The sequence below is a fragment of the Tamandua tetradactyla genome, chromosome 4 (genome assembly GCF_023851605.1).
Source record: "Tamandua tetradactyla isolate mTamTet1 chromosome 4, mTamTet1.pri, whole genome shotgun sequence".
NCBI lineage: Eukaryota > Metazoa > Chordata > Mammalia > Pilosa > Myrmecophagidae > Tamandua > Tamandua tetradactyla.
In genome coordinates this window covers 132,698,104-132,711,301 of record NC_135330.1, presented here as the reverse complement: position 1 = coordinate 132,711,301, position 13,198 = coordinate 132,698,104, and the positions used below count along the sequence as shown (strand labels likewise).

At 33.3% G+C, this 13,198-nt stretch overlaps 1 long non-coding RNA gene across 2 annotated transcripts in view; it reads left to right on the top strand.

Moving 5' to 3' along the window:
* The window catches only part of LOC143679358 (uncharacterized), a 196,254-nt gene that overhangs the window by 14,866 nt on the left and 168,190 nt on the right, over nt 1-13,198 (top strand). For both annotated transcript variants that reach the window (XR_013173683.1, XR_013173684.1), the window contains exon 2: nt 12,717-12,837. This is a non-coding gene — a long non-coding RNA (uncharacterized LOC143679358). The remainder of the gene's footprint in view (nt 1-12,716; nt 12,838-13,198) is intronic.

Below are 13,198 nucleotides of genomic sequence, written 5' to 3'. Positions count from 1 at the left end.
ATACATTCTGAATGAATGCGTTAATAGCTAGGCCATCAAAGATGAATTATTAATGATCATAGCAGAGTGTACCAGACTTACAGAATGAATTTATAAATATATGTTGAGGAAAGCTAGGCCAAGATTTGTGTTAGGCACTAGATTTACAAAATGGATAAGGCATAGAAGCTTCCCTAATGTGCTGAAAATTTAGGATGAGGAAATGTTAGACTACATTAAAATATGCAGAAATTTTAAATATTCTTAAATTCTCACACATCTATATCAAAATACTTCTGCAGAGTTTAAATCCTATTGGCTTACCTCCAAAGCTTCATGCATGAGGTGCAACGATGCATGCACCCCCAGTCAGTTTTCTTTTGCAGATTCAGACATATATTAACCAACTACATGCATTTTATGAACAAACAAAATTAGATGTATTCTTTTCTTAGAAACATTCACAAACCACAGACTCTATATTTACGTGATACATTTTTTTCTCTTTAGTTTTTTCTCTCTTGCAGGAAGGTAAATCAAAATTAAAAAGTTGCTTGAGGAACATGAAATATCAAAACTTACATTAGACAAATTGAATATTTAATATGTATCATAGCCAACTGTATCCATTTCACCACAGAATTTCCCACCAATATGATTAGCATATTTGTAATACATTGGCAAAGGCTTTGTCTCTTGTGAGTACTTCAGAAATGGTTTCAACCCTCATTTATCTTCCACATTCTTATTTTTGTGATTATGTTTCCATATGTGACCAACACTGCCTCACTCTAATGTCAGTCTTGAGCTTCTGGTTGATATATATTTTGTTTAAATTTGCTTGCTAGCTTTTCATTAGGTAATTGTGGAGCCATCATATTTCTTTCATGTGATTTTGAATAACATTTTTATCTTACTCCCTGTGTTAATTTTATTATTATAATTTATGAAAACGTATAAGGAGGTATCTTAGTACATTCCTCATATATTTAAAATACAAAGCAAACCGGGCTAAATGCTGTAGTTTATGTAAGATAAAACACTATTGAAGCACAGAGGAAAGAGGAATTATTTTTTATTAAAGGCATCAAGAAAAGTTGTCTGTGTATAAAAAATGTATTTGAACTGGGCTTTGAAGGATGACTGGGATTTCAAAAGTGGAAGGAGAAACGGTAAAGAGCAATTTAGGCCAAGAAAACTATGTAAATAAAGAGGCATAAAACCCACAAGGCATGTTTATAGAGTGGCAAATAATCTGGTGTGCCTAGAGGATATCAGTGTTTGAATATGAAGTGATACTAGAATAAAATTATAATTATGATGTAATACATCATGGTAAAATAGTAATTTTAATAGCTATTATAATTTTAATAATGATTCAGAACATGGATTCATATTACTAATCAAAGCTGAAACACCATAGAATGAATGAATAAAATGTTCTCAATGTGAAAGAGAGAAAAAGCAGAACATTAATAGAAAATAATCTAACCCAAAAGTTGTTTATCCAAGGATCTTACTCTATAGAGCATTTTGGCTTTCACCTTATCTTCTTTCTCTTTTTCATCATCAGATTTCCTGAAAGCAGTAGTATGTTGACAGACAGGACTTTTCTGGATACATAGTATAACAACTGATGAGATAAAAGACTTTTCAACAGGATAAAATGTATTGGGGCTAAAAATAATCCTCATGAAAAGCAGACTTCTAAGAACATAGCAAAAACAGTGCTTTTTTTGCATATGAACTCCTGGATCTGATATTAAACACCCAACAAATAGAGCTTTTCTGGAGCATTTTACCAAAGCTATAACAAAAGTCACCTTTGAGCCATTCTATTTAATATTGGTCCATCCTTTATGCAAAAGAAATAAACTCTGTGTGTGGGTAAGAGTAAGAGACAAAAGAACTATAGACTGAAACATTTTGATTAAAAACAGTTAAAATTTGGAAATTATAATGCATTTGCTGGTAGTTTGTCTTAACATTCTTCTCCATGAGAGGCTGTCCAAATAGTGTGACTCAGAAATACATCCTGATGATTTTGAAAAAATATTGCTTCTCAGGAAACCTGATGCAGATCTTATATAGGGGTCCAAAAATCTTTAGCATTAAAAATCATTCCTATATTTCTCCTTGGAGAAAGACCATGGGTCTTTCTCCAAGGACCCCGCTGAAGTTTCATAGCTCAACCTCCAGAGGGACAAGTAGCAGCTGCTCACCATATCACACCTCCACCAGATGAAGGCAAAACCCTTTGGTAAGAGTGGTAGCAAGTAAAATTTTACAAGTAGCTCCCATCTGGATTATTCGGCAACTGTAAAATAACCCGCCATCAACTATCTCAATAAAGTTTGCCTGGAAGGTAATTAATTCTAGAATACTTTTATCCATTAAAAAGGTATGAATTATTTTAGTTCTGAAAATTTGAATTTGGCATTATCTTTAGGCCAATCTGCAGAAGCTGCATGAGTTCGACTTTAACACTATTCAACCTCACTAGGAAGCTCATTTTAACAAATTACAAAGGAAAGCATTTCAAGATTTTTTTTTTTCAAGGAGATCGTTCTACTGAAGAATGGCCATTGGTCATCCAAGTTTCAAATCTACTTATATCCACCTGAATATTGAAGAAGTTGTATACAAGGGGCATTCTGTTCTCTAGGGAGAAGAGAAATGTCAAAGCGTTTCCATGTCTTTGTATACCTAACTGGGATGGTTAGGTTCATGTGTCAACCTGTCAACTTGTACCCAGGTGTCTAGCCAAGCAAACGCTGACCTAACTGTTACAGTGAGGACATTTTGTGGACTTAAATCATCAGTAAACTGATGCATCCATGACTTATTACATGTACAATAAACTGAGAAAAGTATCTTCAGTAATGAGACATTTAATGTAGTCAGTTGAAGGTTTTAAAAGGAGAAGTGATGACTTCAGCAGTCAGAAGAGAGAATTTTCATCTCTATTCACCCAGCCAGCCTCTCCTTGGGAATTCATTGAAATTTTCCTTGGAGTTCCCAGCTTGCAGTCTGAAATTTGGACTCATGTGTGCCCATAGTCGCATGAGGTGCTTTAATAAAATCTCATATTTGCATTTATCTCCTGTTGGTTCTGTTTCCCTAGAAAACCCTGACTAATACACCAACTTTTTGAATTCTGGCAAAAAAAGACAGGTAAGCAAAACAAGATATGGAAATAAAAAAGCTAAAAAAAATATTAAAACTGTAGTATACATTTTAATAAAAGAACCATGGAAATCTGCATCCCACCCCAACTAAAAGCTTCTGAGGTGACTCTGTTTCTTGGCTTTTCATGTAAACGTGAAAATCTGCATTAAGCAGAATGAGATATTTGGTGGGGTCAGAAGATGTGTTGGTTGTAGATACATCTGAAAAAGAAATGAGCAAAGATTACAGAGGTCTGCAATAGGTTAAATTAGGTATCCAAACAGACACATATTCTTAACCTTAATTTTTGTTCCTATGGATATGAACTCACTATATATAACATCTTTCAAAGATGTTATTTTTAGTTAAAGTGTGGCCTACTGAAACTGGGTTGGAGACCTTCTAAAGAGAAAGCCACAGACAGGAACTGGAAGCTGAAAAATAGTAGGAGCTCAGAAGAGAAAGGATACCTGATGGGAAAGCCAAGGAACCCCAGGATTGCTGTCAGCCATTGTCAGAACATTCCAGTCCTATAGGGGATAGCAAGCCTTTCTAATATCTTGATTTTGGACATTTAACTTCTGAAACTATGAGCCAATAAATTCCTGTTGTTTAGCTGCAACAGGTTTGTGTTATTTATGATAGCGGTTCTGGAAAACTAAGACAAAGTCTTTTAGAGATCTAGGGGAGTTTCTGTCCCAACTCTAGATAGTAAATCTACTATCAATTTGGCAAAGCAACCATGTCTAAATGACTGTCTGATAATTTCTTCTTTGAAATTTAGTGTCCATAATCACTTGACTACTTTTTTTTTTGCTATTGTTAGCTCTTTGGGGACCTGTACAATAGCTTTAAATACAAATTTTGGGAAGCACTCTTAGGTCCTTTCCATTTGTACTATTATTTTTACTGATAGCTCTACATTGAACATTACTTTACATCACCGTTGTTTGTTTGCAGGTCAATATCTTTGATAATATCAGCAATGGAGTAACTGAAAATAAGAAATTTGCTTCTTTACACATAGGTTTCCTGCAGAAGGGATGATAATGAATCATGTTATATTTTTTAATGAATAACGGCAATAATGCAAAAATTTACTGTTTACTCATTCCACGCTTAGCACAATTCTAAGTGTTTTTCATGGTTTTAATTCTCATGAAACCCCAGATAGTTAGCTACCATGTTCAAATTTGCAGATCAGGATATTCATCATTGGGAGATAGAATAATTTTCCTATGGTTACAGATCTTAGTGGTGGAACTGAAAATAAAACCCAAAGATTATGAATTTAGATGCTGTACACATTACTGCATTGTGAAATTCATTGACAACTATTACTATGATTTCTGAAGGTATTTTATAAATAGAAATATCTCAAGCTTTTCACATACTATTTTATTTTAAAATACTAATTTATGTTCAATAGTAGGCAGTCTTAAATCAATTTCAAGGTAGAAAGAGCATCTACATTTTAAATTTCTATTATGTCTATTGTGTTTTATAATCTTAAACAATCAATAACCAAGGAGCTTGCCTTAGGGAAAAAATGTTATTCCTGTATGTGGCTACTCCAACTACCTGTGAATGCAGTCCAACTCATCTCCTGACTGCTAAACTTCCTTGTTTTTGATGGTCTTCTTTTCAATTGATTTTATTTACTTTCAAAGTGACATTTCAACAGAGGTATCCACTCTCATTCTGACTCTCCTTTGACATCTCTGTGACTTAGAGTTGAGGAAGCTGCTTGCCAAAGACTTGCTGGATTGATGTTGGGAGGAAAAAAAAAAAGAAAACCTGCAGATAGCAGATGTTCCTTTTCTTCTTGTTGTGCCTATTACTTTGAAAAACTGACACTGCTTAAAAACAGATTTCAGATGTTCTGTCTTTTTGGCAGCAAGAACGAATGTGTTGCCCAACTAAAAGAAGTGTAAGTATTGTCTACATAGGCAAATTGAAATTGAAGGATGAAGGAATGAACAAACTCTTGCTAATGGTTTGTTTATTCCTCCCTAAATGAGCAATTGAATATAAGAAATACCTAGGTTGACTGAGTGCATAACTTGGCTATTCATTTCATTTTGACTTTACCTAGATGTGGCTAATATTCTAAATAATGCTATGGTCAATGAATTTTCATTTTTCCTTATTTAATAAGTGACACATGGAAAATATTTCAAACTTCAAATATAACTGCTCAGAGATTTTATGGAGGAGAGGGGCCACATTTCCAGAATTATAGATAAATAAATGAGTCTATACATATCATGAGACTATTACTATCATCTCCAAAGACTCCAGTCAGGGCTTTTGCCAGCACATAAAGGATTTTGCACAAATTACAAAAATATCCTTCCTAGCCCAAGTTATACTAATTGGAAAAATAAAAGAGGACCCTCTGAAAAGGCCAATTAGAAAAGGCCATCTGTGCTTCCAGGCTAAATGTAAACCCATGCAGAAAGCATGTTTGGGAAGAAAAGAATGGGTTCACTTGCAGCCACTTCTTGAGCCCTACCTAGTGCCTTTGGACAGAGGAAACTCTGCACCACTGAATTCCGTCGTTCTGCAAATGGACTAAAGGATCTAACCAGAGCCTTTTTTTTCTTCACATTTCCTTGATCTAATGTTCTCCACGTGTAAATCTCCCATTTCTACACTCTTTGCACACCAAGATCTATAAAAAGTGGGTTTAAAGGGGCTAAGAATGAGAAAACAATTGAAGACTCAAGAAAATTGAAGAATGTCGTTGTAACAGTTAAGACATGTCCAGAATGTATCATCCATCAGTTCCTCCACCCTCACCAACTTATCAGATGACAGGGTTTGAGGTTCAATACATGAAGCTCTGCATTTAATCTCCTTTTTCAACTTGTTACATCAGTAATGAAATTGTAGTAACTGCTTGAGGTTTTTTATTTTTTGTCATCTTATTATCATCATTATTTTTTATTAATCTTCTTAGGCTATATAGCAGTATTATAAAAGTTCCCTTTATTTATGCAGGTAGAATATAGGAAGGTAAAAGTACAAGAACACTTGAGTTATTGAATGCTTTCAAGTCATTGCCATGTCTTTGGTAGGCAAAGCTATTTTTGTGAAAAATGATGTAATATTTTTCAATAAAGGGCCCAGAATCTTACAGGATATGAGGGATAGAATCACTAAACATCCTGATATTCAAAGTTACTGACATCTGTGGGTCCTGGATGACCTACCCAAGAAAAGGAAAATCTAAGTTGGTACTTAAGTTTAAAAAATATTATAAATAATTTTAGTATAGAGTTGTTCACAGAAAAACCTTTGGCTGATCCTGCAACTTGACAGCTACTTCAAGAATCTCTAGACCCTTCCATCTTGATGATATTCACACTTCAGGAGAGAGTGATTGGACATATAAGTAAGAACAGTAATTTTTTCAAACTAAGAATGGGTAGTAATTGGTCTGCTTAGGGAAATGGACTAGCATATCATTTATATAGTAGATAAGCATCTATGAGAGTATGTCACCTCAACAACTGTATGGGATAAGGAAATGAAATAACAGAAGTGGACTTATCAGACAACTAAAGCTTCTCTTACTAATATGTGAAAGCAGGGTAGAACCTCATTATAGATACGATAACAGTCAAGTTTTGCATTGTTGTTGTTTCTTTTTTAACAATTGAGTAGGTGCAGCCACCAAGAGGTAAATACATACTTCCTGCTAATAAGGCAGGTAATGGCAAGAGTGATTGTCTGAGGCAAAAAAGAAATGTGACTGTCTTTTACTCCAGATTAATGAAGCAAGTCATCCCAGATATATAAAACATCTATCATTATCTGTATAAATTGCTATACTCTTTTATTTATCTTGCTGTTCTGCAATAGTGCAAGTAATTGTGTCTTCCCTCTACTATTAATATATGCTATATGATTATGAGGTTTTAAAAATTTATAAAAATGATATTTCTATATTTCACTGAAACATTATAATGAGATTCTACTCTGGTACAGAATGACATTTGGCTTTATCCCTTTTTATATATTTTTTCATTGCCACTCCTCCTGCCCCCACCTTGTATGTCTCTGCCTACTTAAAACAAAAACAATAAATGAAAGATTTATTGAGTTCTAATTGGATTCTTCCCCCAATAGTTACAATAACAGTGTCAGTCATAGTGGAGAGAACTGATGTGAAATGCTAAAGCATATATAGTACTCTTCCTGGTTTTGGGGTGCCAATTAATAGAGTGAGGTATTCAAGGAAAAGAGTAGATAATTTATTTTATATATCATCAGATTCTAAAAGTAAGCCTAACATGCTCAAAGCACTGGATGAATATTTTTAAAATAGTATATTAACATTATACATACACACCCATTCACATATATATGCATTTATATTTTTGCATGTGTATATATGTGCATGTACATTTGCATGTGTGTATGTATTGTATTTAGTGAGCCTTATTGCATCCATGTGTTGAATAACAATGGTGAAGTGTCTCAAACTATCCCTATAAACTGGTTAAGCTTCAAGCTCAAACGAGTGTCTTGTTTTGCTCACATTTTATTAAATCACTTATAACAGTTTACATGATGGCAACATATGTTTAACACTATAATGTAAAATACTTTTATCTTGGGTATATTGCAAAAGACCACTAAATCACGTAATATCAAAGAATAAGCTTAGACTTTCTCCGGATCAAATTTCATCCTTTAAGAAATTAAATTATTATCCAACTTTGATCTAAACTCACATTGTTATCTGAAATTAATTCTCCACACTTGACAAAGTGTTATAGAAATTAATTTTTTACATGTAAACTGGGAAATAAAATCCACCTACATAATAGTGTTACGAACTGCTGAGGACAAAAAGAAACTAATATTTTGCTGAAATTAACTACAGATGATATAAAAGGAATACAGTTAATTCAAGAAGGTCCCTCTGATACTGATGAACAGGTCTATTCAACAGTAAGACATAAAAATTATAAATATATATGCACCTAATGGCAGAGCCTCAAAATATATAAAGCAAATATGACAGGTTTGAAGGGAAAAATAAGCAGCTCTACATTAACAGCAGGAGGCGTCAATTTGTCATTTGTAATTATAGATAGACATATAGACAGAAGATGAAAAAGGAAATAGAAGACTTGAATGATACTTAAACTACCTATACTTAACAGACATATGTAGAACACTTCACCCAACAGCATGAGACTATACATTTTTCTCTGGGGCATATGGGTCACTCTCCAAGAAAGATCATATGCTAGGTCATAAAACAAGTGTCAATAAAAAAGCATATAATATATCTTCTCTGACCATACGGAAATGAAGCTAAAAATCAAGAACAGTGAAAACTGGAAAATTCACAGATATATGGAAATAAAGCAATGTACTTTTAAAAATCAATTGGTCAAAGAAGAAATCATGGGGTCTATATGGAAATATCTTGAGGTAAAGAAAATGAAACACAGCAGACCAAAATTTATGAGATGCAGCAAAGTCTGTGCTGGAGAGGGAAATTTATGGCTCTAAATGGTTACAATAAAGAAAGAAAGATCTTAAATCAGAGACCTGACCTTAAAAATTGGAAAATCTAGATAAAGCAGAGCAACTGAACCCCAAGCAGGCAGAAGGAAAGAAATAACAAAGATTACAATAAATAACTGAAATAGGAAAAGGTACAGAATAAATGAAATCAGAAGTCAGTTCTTTGAAAGAATCAACAAAATAGACTAACCTTTAGCTAGACTGACAAAGAAAAAAAAGGGTACAAATAGCTAATATCAGAAATGAGAAAGGATCCCACAGTATTAAAAGAATTATAAGAGGATACTATGGACAACTACATGCCAACAAATTAGTTAACCTAGTTGAAACACATTATTTCCTAGAAACACACAAACTAGCCACACTGATTCAAGAAGAAATGGAAGATTACAGCAGATCAATACAAATAAAGAAATTGAATCAATAATAAAAAATTTCCCAACAAAGGAAATCCAAGTTCCAGATGACTTCATTGGTGACCAGCCCTGCTCAACTCTTTCAAAAGATTGAAGAGGAGAGAATACTTCTTAATTCATTTTATGAGGCCACATTATACTAATAGTAAAGGAAGATAAAGGCACCAGATAAGGTATATTGGTCCATAATATGTCAAAATCCTCAACAAAATACTAGCAAACCAAATCCATTAGAACCTCAAAATAATTATATGTCATGATCAATGGGATTTATCCCAGGTATGCCAGTGATTTCATTTCCTAGGTTGCTCAAACAAATACCAAGGAATGGGTTAGGTTAAATAATGGGAATTTATTCACTAATGGTTTCTAGGCTAAAAAAAAAAAGTCCAAATCAAGACATCATCAGGGTAATGCTTTGTTTCTGAACACGGGCTGCTGGTAGCACGTGGCTCCTCTGTCACATGGCAATGCACATAGTGGCATCTGCTTTTCTTCTTGGCTTCATTATTTTAGCTTATTGCTTCAGCGGATTCTTTATCTCTCTCTGAATTTCCTTCTCTTACAAAGAAATCCATGTAATAGGGATTGAGGTGGGTCATACTTTCACTGAAATATCTTCATCAAAAGGTCTTACTTACAATGGAATCCGCCCACAAGAATGGGTTAATTTTAAGAACACGTTTTTCTAGGGTACATACAGTTTCAAACAACCATAGTTTGAAACAACCACTGAGAGGGTGGTACAATATAAGAATATTATTGTAATATATAACACAAATAGAAGGTAGTATAAAACCACATAATCATCTTAATTAATACAGCAAAGGTATTTGACAAAATTCAGCACCTCTTTTTTGATAAAAACACACAGAAAACTAAAAATAGAAGGAAATTTCTATATCGTAGTAAAAGGCAGGTAACATCATATCCAGTGGTGAAAAAATGAAAACTTTCTAGGAATTAGACAAAAAGGTTTTCTGTTGCCACTAGTATTCAATTTTTATACTGGAAATTCTAGCCAGAGAAAGTAGGGGGAAAAGGCATTCAAATTGGGAAGGAAGAAATAAAGCTTTCCATCCAAGATAACATGATCCTATAAACATAAAATCTGGAAGATTCTATAACAAAGCACCTTGAACTAATAAAAGAACTGTCAGAGTACAGGGTCAACACACACAAATCATACTGTTTTTACACTATTAATGAACAATGTGAAGAAGAAATCAAGAAAAAATACATTTATATTAGCAATGAAAAGATCCAAACATCTTGGAATAAATTTAACCATGGATGTAAACAACTTATACAATTTTTAAACTCAATGCGATTTTAATTAAAATACCAACATCTTTCTTTGCAGAAATGGAAAAGACATCATAAACTTTATATATATATAACCATTAGGGAAATGCAAAGCAAAATAACGATGGGGTAACACTTCCCTTTCATTTAGTGAGGGGGAGAGAAAATGAACAATTTAAAAGTAAAAATAAATCCAATTATATATTATTTCTCAGAAAAGAAATAAAGGAACTATAATAATAGAAACATATATTTGGTCAGAAATTAAGAAAATAAAATAGATTTAAAAGCTTAATTGATAAAATATACTTAAAGAAAGGAATATTGTTAAATGACAAGGAGGAATTATCCTGAATATATATGTACATAACAAATTACCTAAAATTAAATAAAGCAGTGATTTACAAAATTGTAAATATGTTTATCAAAATTTGTAGTGAGGCATTTTACCATTGTCATCCCAGAAAGTCTATCTTATGAAGTATAGAAAATAAATTAGAAGCATACGATTGGGTAGAAAAGGATAAAAGTGTTTGGAAATGTCATTTTCATCTACATAGAAAAATTAAAGTAAGCTTCAGAAATGCTATCAAAATTTCTAAGAGAATTGAATAAGATTCTTGGATTCAAAATCAACTTAAAGAAATCATAAAATCCCTCTACACCAGCAACAACTAACTAGAAAAATATTTTTATGACATAATGCAAATAGTAAAAACCACCACTCCCAAACACAAAAAACAAAAATCTCTGAAATTTCTAGGAATTAATTCCAAATATATAGTAGACTGATATGGAGAAAATTTTTAAAGTTTAAACAAAAGATAAGATCTGAATAAACAGATATTCTTAGCTCTTGAATAGATGGATTTAACAATATAAGGGTGCTAAATTTCCTAATGTAATATATATATTCTGTTCAACTACAATAAAAATTCTGATTAGATCTTTTAAGAATCCAATAAACTTATTCTATACTTAATATATGTTTCAGTTTGCTAATGCTGCTGGAATGCAATATACTAGAAATGGATTGATTTTCACAAGGGTGACTTAATAGGGTACAAATGTACAGTTCTAAGGCCATGAAAATGTCCAAATTAAGGCATCCAGAGAAAGATACTTTGAAGTAAGGCCACTGGCATCTGGAAAAGCTCTGTTAGCTGAGAACCCCTGCGGTTGGCATCTGCTTGTCCTTGCTTCCAATTCATCGCTTTCAGATTCTGATTTCAGTGACTTTCTCACTAAGCATGTATGGGTCCTCACATAGCTTCTCTAGGGAAACTTTAGATTTCATCTCTTAGCTTAGCATCCCCAAATATCTGCTATCAGTGTTGGCTCTTTAGTCATCTCCAAACATTTGGGTCCCTTCCAAAATGTCCCTCTCTGAAAGGACTCCAGTAAGGAGATTAAGATCCACTTTGAATGAGTGGGGGTCACATCTCCAAGGATGCAACCTAAAGAAAAGATCCCACCCAACATTTGGCAGAAGAGTAGCTAATATTTTTTGCTCAGCATAGATTACACAATTCCAAGCTTATGAATATATATATTTCCCAAACAGCCAAAGTCCAGGAAAAGACAAAAAAATTCTCTTTTGTTTGTGTACAGGACTCCTATAAGTCTTTCCTTTTGTGTAGAAGGGATGTCTGCAATGGAAGCCATGCTCCTTTCACAGAACATGCCTGATTTTCATCAAAAGGCAACCACCTCAGGCCTTCTCTTCTAGCATCTGCCCTCTAGATTCCTTTGAGCCCTGTTTCTGATGCTGAAGATGGACCCTCTGCATCAAGTGTCAACCATGTGCCAGACACAGAAATAGGTGCAAATGTGAGGATTTGTAAGATGCGGATGATGGTATATGAGCTTTCCTTTTATTAGATTTATTTAGTGTCTGCTCTGATAAACTAAAACTATTTTTCAGAAATCTTTAAACTGGCCCTATTTAATTTAAATGCATTGATATTAGAAACTGAGAAAAGAAGAAATGAGCAGAGAAGAAAGCAAATGGGGCATGTAAAGATGCATGAAGCTGTGGGCACAAGTACATATATACATGGACATACACGGCAGCCATTGATAGACAGCAGTTCAGTAAATTACAGCACTGCCCCACTGCAGAATATTATGCATCTGTTAAAAAGAATGAGGATAAAAACATAATTAAAAAATAATAGAAAGAATGAGGTCCTGCTCTAGCACTGTAAACATGGAATGAGCTTTAAAACATACTAAGTAGAAAAACAAAATGCTTAACCATGCATAACATGCTGTGTTACCATTTGTATTTTTAAATTGCAGAGGTCTTGAACATTACAAGATTTTCCAAAGCCTTTTTGCTATGTTGCTTCTGGGCAAGGAAGTAGAAGAAGGGGAGGGTTGGTGAGGAGGAATGACATCTTTACTGCAAACATGAACTCATGTAAGTTAAACTTTTTTAATTAAAATTTTTAATAAAAAATGCAACTCACTATATGTATATATAACACTATAATTAAATGCTAAAAAACATACTCTTGAATAAAAAAGTAAAATACCAGATGGATTTATAATATAATATCATTTTAGTAAATTTCCCCCAAAACACAAAATATTATACTGTGGTAGAATAAATAATAATAAAAAAAAATCAGACAGAATGCAATGATTGCCAATTGTATAGCAAGAATAATAGAAATGTGAAATGAAGAAGCAGGAGATAAATGAATAGAAAAACCACAATGAGGAGAGCACAGATTATTTAAAATAGATTGCTATGGACTGAAAAGAATTAGTAACTGAAC